The sequence below is a fragment of the Castanea sativa genome, chromosome 6 (genome assembly GCF_040712315.1).
Source record: "Castanea sativa cultivar Marrone di Chiusa Pesio chromosome 6, ASM4071231v1".
Lineage (NCBI taxonomy): Eukaryota > Viridiplantae > Streptophyta > Magnoliopsida > Fagales > Fagaceae > Castanea > Castanea sativa.
The window spans coordinates 11,873,150-11,882,548 of NC_134018.1; positions in this window are offsets into that span (position 1 = coordinate 11,873,150).

Consider the following 9,399-nt stretch of genomic DNA (forward strand, 5'->3'; position numbering starts at 1 on the left):
TGATCCTTTGACTACATATATCTCCCCATTTGAAAGAACCTATTGTTATACGATAGAATTCGCACCCGAACCAATTCCTTCACACTATCTTACCCTGACTGGCCCTCAGCAACCTGTAATTAATATAACTGCTCGACCTCAACATGATCTTTCTGCTTGTTCTCATGGTCTATGGCAGTTACTAAGCACTGCCCTGCTACCATCTGGTCGGCCCACACCGTCGCCTCCCCATTTTCAAACGGGAACTTGATCTTCTAGTGTAGTGTGGAAGGTACCGCTCCTATAACATGAATCCACAGTCGTCCTAAGATCATGGTGTACGATGAAAAAGTGTTAACCACTATGAAATTCACTTTACCTTCCTTTCCTTTAGTCATTACGGGGAGTTTTATATGTTCCTTAGGTATCATTATCTTCCAGTCAAACCTAACCAAAGGGGTATCATACTTGGTCAAATCATCTAGCTTCAATCCCAACCCTTTATAGAAGTCAGGATACATGATCTCCACCCCAGTGCCCTGATCTACCAACACCCTCTTGACTAAAAATCACCCAATGCTCGACATCACCACCAAAGCATCGTCATTAGGCTGAGACATTCCCGCTAAGTCCTCTTCACTAAACATGATCGGGGTCGAGGTCTTTCTAAGCCTTCAATAATCCCTAGGGGCGGTGGGAGCACATTGTTAGCCCGACTCCCCGAGCTATAACCCGCGTTCCACCCTTCTTGACTAACCAGGAATTCTTTCAAATGCCCCTCTTTCACAAGCTAATCTAAATGGTCCTTCAACACTCGACATTACTCAGTGGTATGGTCTTTCTCCCTATGGTAAGTGCAAAACAAACTCTAGTTCCTTCTGGGTGGGTCCCCACCCATTTTTCCTGGCCACCAGAAGTAAGGCTCGTTCTTAATGCGTTCCAATATTTTGTAAATAGGCTCTTTGAATGTAACGTTTATCCCTTAGGGGTGCTGTGTCGATCCATCCTCTGGGGCCTTCGACTCTCTTTTCGCTCTTAGTTGGAACTTTTCAAGACGATACTCTCTACGATATTGGGACGTGGCCAGGACTTTGCCTTTGCCCTGCGATCGGTCATCTTCCAGTCTCTTATACTCTTCTATTCTCCTCATCAACTGGTGCATGTCTTCGGGAGGCCATATGGTTAGAGCGTCCCTTAACTCTGACTCCTCAGGAAATCCCAATCGGAAAGTGTTGGCTGCCACCTGTTCATTCCCTCCTTCGATTTCATTGTATAACTCCCAAAACCTATTTGTATAAGATCGGAGGGTCTCTCCTCTTCTCATTCTCATAGATAACAGTGAACCTATCAGTTGGGGAACTTTGCAACATGTTATGAATTGGGCACCAAATGCCTGCACTAGCTTTCCAAAGTTTCGAATAAAACCCTTCCATAGACTGTTAAACCACCTCATAGCAGTGGGTCCAAGACTGGACGTGAAAACTTTGCACATCTAACCATCATTCTGCGAGTATAGTGACATCATTTGTATGTAATGACTTATGTGCTCAACTGGGTCAGTTTTTCGATCATAAATAATGAACGGTGGGCGATTGAACTGCCTCGGCATCTTCGTGCGCTCTATCTCCTCAGAGAAGGGTGATCAGACTGCTCTCCCTAGCGCTCGACTCATGTCATCCAATTTCATGTTATCATGGCCGTGTCGACCATGACTAGGAGATTCTTCACAATGCCCAATAGTTTCGTGACCTGTCCCTTGACCTTCGTGAGTCGCCCCCTCAAAATGACTCTTCTTCATTGTAATCAAGATCATCAGAAGACTCTTCCTGGTCCTTTCTGCGGCGTCTTCCCCTCAGCTCAATCTCGAGGTCATCAACCTGCTTTCGTAGATTCTTCAGCTTTCGTAGCCGGTCCCTATGTTGATACCATTCAGGGATGTATGACATTGTTCGTTCCTCTTGTGAAGACCCTTATCATAATCAACTCTGGTCTCGTGTCCGTCCTGCATGTGTTGTTGTTCTCTCCTATGTTCCCTTTCCTGCCTCCTACGACCCCTCGAAGAGGCCCTTAATTGATTTCCCCCCACGAAACCCTCGCCAACCTATGGTCCTTCCATGGTTAGACAACACCAAACTTGCTTAAAACCTTGAGTGAAGTAGGATCCCCACAAATAGCACCAATTGTGAGCACCAAATCATGCTGGGATGACAGTATTTGGGCCCCCAATTAATTTGTAGGTGGGCTATCACACAATCCTACCAATTGGGCTCTGAGCTTCGCCTAGTTTAGCTTCCCTAATCCTTAGTTCCCAACCCTCACCAAATTTTCCCTTAACCCCTGTGTTTCCCCCTCTATGTTTTCCTTCCTCTAAAATTTTTCGAATCCCTTGCTCTTTGTCCCCCTTTCCCTTTTATAGCCTCTTGCCAGTGGGGTCTTTATCATTACCTCCCACTTCACACTTATTCCCACGTCCCTCAGAATCTCAAGGGATCCTCACGGCTTTGGAGGATTCCCTTCACGTGCATCATAACAAGTTGCCCTGATGGGCCCCACACCCTATTTTGGATTCTGATTAAGTGGGCTTGTTTAGGCCTTTTAGGCCCAATCCCCTACAATCGCTTTTTTTTTTTTGTTGCTAACATCACCTCTCTTTTTTTTTTACATTTTTTAGAAAATCTCTCTCTCTCTCTCTCTCTCTCTCTCTCTCTCTCTCTCTCTCTCTCTCTCTCTCCACCATAATACTAACAAAATGAAAGCTTTTACATTATAAAAATATAGTATAAATATTTTAACTAAATTCTTCTAAAAAAATATATTTCAACTAAGTGATTAGCCTTAATTTTTTTTATCCAATTTCTTCTCCTTTTTTTATGGGTTGTCCTTCTTTTTTTCTTTTTTATTATATATTTTGAAATGATATATGGTGTTGTTGTTATTATTATTATTACATAAACATAGCAATAATTTCAAAACAATACACCAAGATACACTGGTACTGTATTTCGTTCCAATGGATAAACCAAAACGGTTACTTCAATGGAATTCATAACTTTGATGTAAATAAATGGGAATGAAGCTAAAAAGTTGAATTCAACTTTTCAAACTCTTTGTTTAGTGTGAACAATGTAAATAGATAAGAATGAACTTATTTAACTTTTAAATTTTATCTTTTAGGGTGAGTATTTTCCAGACTTTTAAATTTTATCTTTTAGTGTGTGTATCTCTAGCCACCATCATATTGATATATCTCACACGGATCCTATTTTCTCTTCTTCTAATCTTGATCATCTCTATTTCTCAAATCTTCTTTTTATTAATTTCTTTTAACTTCTCATGTTTTGTCTGCCTAATGTGAATGATGTAAATAAATGGGAAGGAAACTGAAATGTTGAATTTAACTTCTCAAACTCTTCTTTTAGTGTGAATGATACAAATAGATGGGAAAGAAGCTTATTCAACTTTCAAATTTAATCTTCTAGTGTGAGTATTTTCTTTCTCATCCCTATTTCTCTACCTTCTTTTTATAAACTCTATAATTTTTCTTGTCTTGTCCACCTAATGTGAATGATGTAAATATGGTAAGAAAACTGAAAAGTTGAATTCAACTTTACAAGCTCATCATTTTCTATGAGATGTAAATAGATAGGAAGAAACTTATTCTAATCTCAAAATTGTCTTTTAGTGTGAGAATCTCCACCCACTTCTTCTTTTTTTATTAAGTATTTTTTTATATAACTTTTCTTCTTTTGCTCGCCTAGTATGAATGATGTAAATAGATGGGAAGGAAATTGAAAAGTAAAATTAAAATTTTTAAACTCTTTTTTTTTTTTTTGGTGTGTGTGAGTGATGTAAATAGATGAGAAGGAAACTTATTCAACTTTTAAATTTTGTTTTTTAGTATGGGTATCTCCACCCATCATTATTGATATATCAAGTCATACGGCCTTTTATTATTATTATTGGTTAGGCGTTAGTACCATTTTAAATACTCTTAAATTTTAACAAATTATATAAACTTTGACTAATATATATATATATATATATATATATATATAGAGAGAGAGAGAGAGAGAGAGAGAGAGAGAGAGAGAGAGAGAGAGAGATCCCTAAAACAGTATACTAGTATTAACTGATAGCAAAAGTTGATAGCAAAATATTTTGTTCTATCTTGAGCAAATTGAAACAACCTTGGTACTATATTAACTCTCTTGCTCTGTATACACAACTTAATTAACAGTCTTATTGATGTGATCACATATTTTTTATTTGCTTATCGTGCAAATTGTTTTTAATAACTATTATTGTGGAATAATGATGATTTTTATTATGAACTTTTGTTCATGTCTAAAAATTATTTTAAATTGAATTTTTTTTCCATTTTATCACAAGTGCTTCTCTCACATAAATTACTTGTGCAATTGTATTTGGATGATTCGTCAATGTAGTATTGTAGTTAATGTGAGCGGTTAAAGTTTGTTAGATTAGTTTTCATGCAGTTGATACAGTTACAATGTCTAGATTAGTTACAGTAACTTTATTATGATGCCATGTTTCCCTATATAGTGATTAAGGCTCATTGTTTAGTTTTTAGATCAATTAATGCAGCTTGCGTCTCCCTGATTCATACTAGTGAGCGCATTATCTCCCTTCATGTTACCTAAGCGCATAGGGTTGCTCTCAGTCTCAGAGAAGTCATTTCGTACCGTACCGATGAGTATTTACTGTACCAATACCTAGGGCGGTACATAAATACTCATATATCCTACCAACTTAAATATTAGTCATATCAGGTCCATTTCGGCTGTATCGAGGTAAATACATGATTTTGGTTGGTTAATAGATACCAGACCAATAAAAAATTTACAAAAATGGCCTTCTCTCTCTCTCCTTAGGTTGGAATGAACTTACGTCTGTCTTCGCCTCTTCTCCTCCTTACACTGGCAATTGGTGGTGAACAGTGGCACTGGTGAATAATTATATATGGTTGGAATTTTAGAGTTTGAAAATCAGTGCTAAAGTTGAGAGAGAGAGAGATAGATCTGTAAAGAGAAAGTGGAAGAGAACCTAGAAGAAAAAGAATAACATGTGGTATGAAGAGATAACGTATGTGAAGTGATATGAGCATCTCCATTAGCTTAGCCAAGTTTTCACACTTTTGGAGAGTAAACAGTTTTACCTACCAACTTTTTCAAATACATATTTCAACAAACTCTCTATCATTTTTTTATCACATTTAAATATTATTTTTTCATTATTTCTTTAATCCTTTTTATTCTTTATTCTTTTATCTATTTGTACACAGCGAAAAAGTGAGAGTGGTTTCACGGAGAAAAAGAGAAAGTGGTTGAATCATTTAATCAATAGAGAGAGGGGCTAAATATTTTAGTCATAAAAATTCATTTGGAGAGCAACAGTAAGACTCTAGGTGTGCAGAGCACTATAGCTAATCTATTCTATTTTTTGCATTTTGAAGAGGTTGTTGGAGCTGATTTTTTTGAGTTTGCTCTCCAAAGATGGCTTTGGAGAGACTATTAGAGATGCTGAATCTTAGAAATTGGAATTGCATTAGTAGGCAACTACCTAGGCATTATAAGGTGTGTAGTAGAAAAAAGAAAAGGGTTGAACGAAATAAGTGTGGGGGGGAGGTTTCAAGCATATGGTCGCGGTTGTGTTTTTTTTTTTATTATATATAGAAAATAAATATAAATAAAGTTAAAACTAAGGGGGGGGGGGGGAAACGTCTGGAAGAAGATAAATAGAATGGGTCAAAGGCATTGTAGTTGAATTAACACTTTCCTATGCACAAAGTGCTTGAGGATTTAGAGAGAAAGAGTTTGAGTTACAAGATTAGCAACATATTATAATTATCTATAAAAAAATATATAAATAAAATGGAAAAAGGGTTGGGTTTTTTTTTTTTTTTTTTTTTTTTTTTCTTAATTGATAAAAGGGCTTGGGCCAATATTATGCGTGTTATGCATTAAAAAAAAACACAAAATTATATTAACGGTTCAATTGTTATTAAAAAATATATATTAAATTTGTAATAGTTTATTTTTTAAAGATATTAATATAATTATATATTATATATTAATGAAAATAACTAAAATTATATTTAATTATATATATTTATATAAATAGCAGCAGTCTCGAAACGGTACACTAGAATCAGCCAGTGTTGAAATATATTATACCCTTGACCAAACTGAAATGACTTATGAAATTGACTCTCTTGATTACTGCCCTCCCCTCATACACCTTATCCCCTTTTACACCTTTTCTTTTAACCAAAAAAAAAATTCATTAAATGCGTGAATATTTCATTCACTTCTGTAACTAACTTGTTAGCATTTAGAATGATTTTTAGCACAAAGAGATAAGAGCACCTTTTACAAATATGGTCTAGTTTTTATCTCCACAATAAGATTATTGGTGTAGAGAAAGACCCCTTTCATTATACAATCATATACATTATAACCTATGGTAGTTCCCAATTTCCCATATCTGGCCATTTTGTGGATAACAACTTTTGGCAGTTACACTTGCAACTAGGACGACTCACAAATCTCAAATCTGGTAGGATTTTTTGTAAAATGGGTCTCTATCACTCTCTAATCATTTGTTTGCATTCCATCTAAAAAATAACATTGACAACAATGGTCAATTTTCAAAGTAAACACATATAAGTCATTGGACATTTTAGCCTTTTAGGTATGGTTTTAAAAATCAGAACGGTCAAAAAACACAAAATAAGTCGGGTTCTTGGTTTTTATTAGTTGAACCAACAATTTTCCAATTTAAACCATCAATTTTCTTTGATTTTGTTAAACTAGTTCTAGCTCTAGTTCTCGATTCAACTGATCGGTCTAATTCAATTTTTTAAATAGTGCTTTTAGATCTCTATTTGTGACCAATTTTACTAGACATTTTAGGCTGCGTTTGTTTCACATTAAAACCAGTTTCGGAAAGTATTTTATACCATTGTGTGTGTTTGGCACCAATTGAAAATGTTTTACACTTTGATCGTAAAATACCCCTTCTCACCCGTAAATCCATTTCCATAGTTGTTTTACCTTCAAACCACATTTTACAGACTGAAAAAGTGGAGAGAGAGAGAGAGAGAGAGAGAGAGAGAGAGAGAGAGAGATGAGTGTGAAACCAGAGAGACAGAGATCGGAGTCGCCATCATAGTCACCGCCGGAAGCTCATTGACATCGCCATCTAGATCGTCACCACCCAAGACCGATCCACCCAAAATCGATCTCGTTCTCAATCCACCCAAGATCGAGCTCGTTCTCAACACACCGATCTCGGTCTCCCTCTTGTTCAACGTCGCCAATCTGGCCGCCATCGACCATCAACCCACTTCACTCCACCCCCAAACCCACTCGATCTGGTCGCCGAGAAAGAGATAGATCGAGAGTCGTTGTTGGAGTGCAAGCAGAGGGATTTCTACAGCATCTTGGTGGCATCGATGAAGTAGGAGGAGGAGCGGCAGCGGGTCGAGTTGTAGTAGAGGAAAGACAGGCTCGTCGCGAAGAATCGGCTGATAGGCTCGAGGGATTTCTCTGTTTCTCTCATTCTGTTTGTTTTGGTCACACAATCAATCCATCCCACAAATCTCTCCATATATATATAAACTCCCCAAAACCCAATCCCTCTATAGAAATCCCCATCTTTCCCGATCTATCTCTCTTTCCCTCAATCTGTCACTCTTTCTCCCTCAAATCTCACTCTTTCTTCCTCTTGCTCAATGTTTTTATTTTGATTTTTGGTTGTGTTAAAGTGTATATTTTGAAATTTTCTATTATAAAATTTGTTTGGAAGCTAAGAAAATGTAAAAAATTTGTAGGAAAATAGAATTTTTAGAATGTTACCAAACACGAGAAAGAGTTTTCCAGACTAAATTCCATTGCAAAACCAAATACCTGGATTTCATTTTCTTTACGAGAATTTATTTTCCCCTGCATTCATTTTACACTCAGAATTCATTTTACATAGAACCAAATGCAGCCTTAGTGTTACCAATTTTATTAGGAATTTGTCAACTTGTAAGACTAATACAACAACATGGCATGTTTGGACTTTGACTACTTATTCGGTTTATTTTGAGTAAAATGTGTGTTGGTAGGAATGAAATTTACATGCTAAATCTGTATTAGGAAAGAAAAGCTAGTGAGTTATGTTAACGACAAACTTAGATTATCTTCATCTATCATATGATAAGTTTAAAATGCTAAGAAGATCAAAGCTCCAAGAGTATAAGCTTGTGTTCATCTTTCTAATAACAAGTTTAAAGTGGATGACAATTATTACGTGTGATGAAATAGAAATAATTAAAAAAATCAAGAAAAAATGATAATGTGACGTGTATCATTGAAAAACAATTATGTCAAATAGAAAATGCCAAATTTTGAAACTTACCCCCTAAGTTTCTATATTTTTCATTTTAGTCCTCTAAGTTTGTCTTATTTCATTTCAGTCCTTTAAATTTTTTTGGCTAAAATGCAAAACTCACCCTCTAAGTTTCACAACTTTTCATTTCAGTCCTCTAAGTTTGCATTTTGTCATTTCAGTCCTCTAAATTTCAAATCTCCTCAATTAAGTCCTCTGCTAACTCACATCCATATCTGCTATTAACTTACCCAAAATGATGTCATTTTGGCTATAATTTAATATTTGATTATTTATTTCTTAATTTTAAAAAATGTTAATTAAAAAAAAATGAAATTAAAATAACCCATTTACCCCACGGTCCCCACCCCACCTCTTCTAAAGAACAAAAAAAATCCCTAGGCTAACCCAAATATGAAAGACTAAGTGCCCGTTTGGATCTGCGTTTCCTATGGTGTTTGCATTATTATTATTTTTTTTTAAAGATCAGCGCCTGATGCACTATTCATGGGACATGAACAATGCATCAAGGCATATGAACAGTAAAAAAAGAGTGAATAGTGTTTTTTCACACATTAAAAAAAATATTTTGTTACAGTGTTTTCAGTTTTCAGCAATAAGTTTTATCCAAATGGACCCTAAGAGGGTGAAAGAGAGATCCAGAGGGAGAGGAGGTGTTTTCAATGGTTCTACTCCAAGGTTTCTTGGTGGCTCAGCTCCACTCTAGAAGGTCTACTCGACGGCTCCGACCAAGAAGAAGAAGAAGCAATAGATGGGAGAATATATGATTAGAAAAAAAAAAAGAAAAAAAAAAGAGCTTTAAAGTGGAAAAAAAAAACATAGCTCTTTGAATTATCATTTTTCTTTTCAAATTTTCCTCAAAGAACATTTTTTTTTTCTTTTCTGAGTCTTCTTTATTTTACCTTAACTACTTTTATTGCTATTGTTGTTGTTGTATAATTGTATTATATGTACATAACAAAAATTTGGATGAAAAGCGAGGCTTTGTGTTGTTGTATTTGGGAA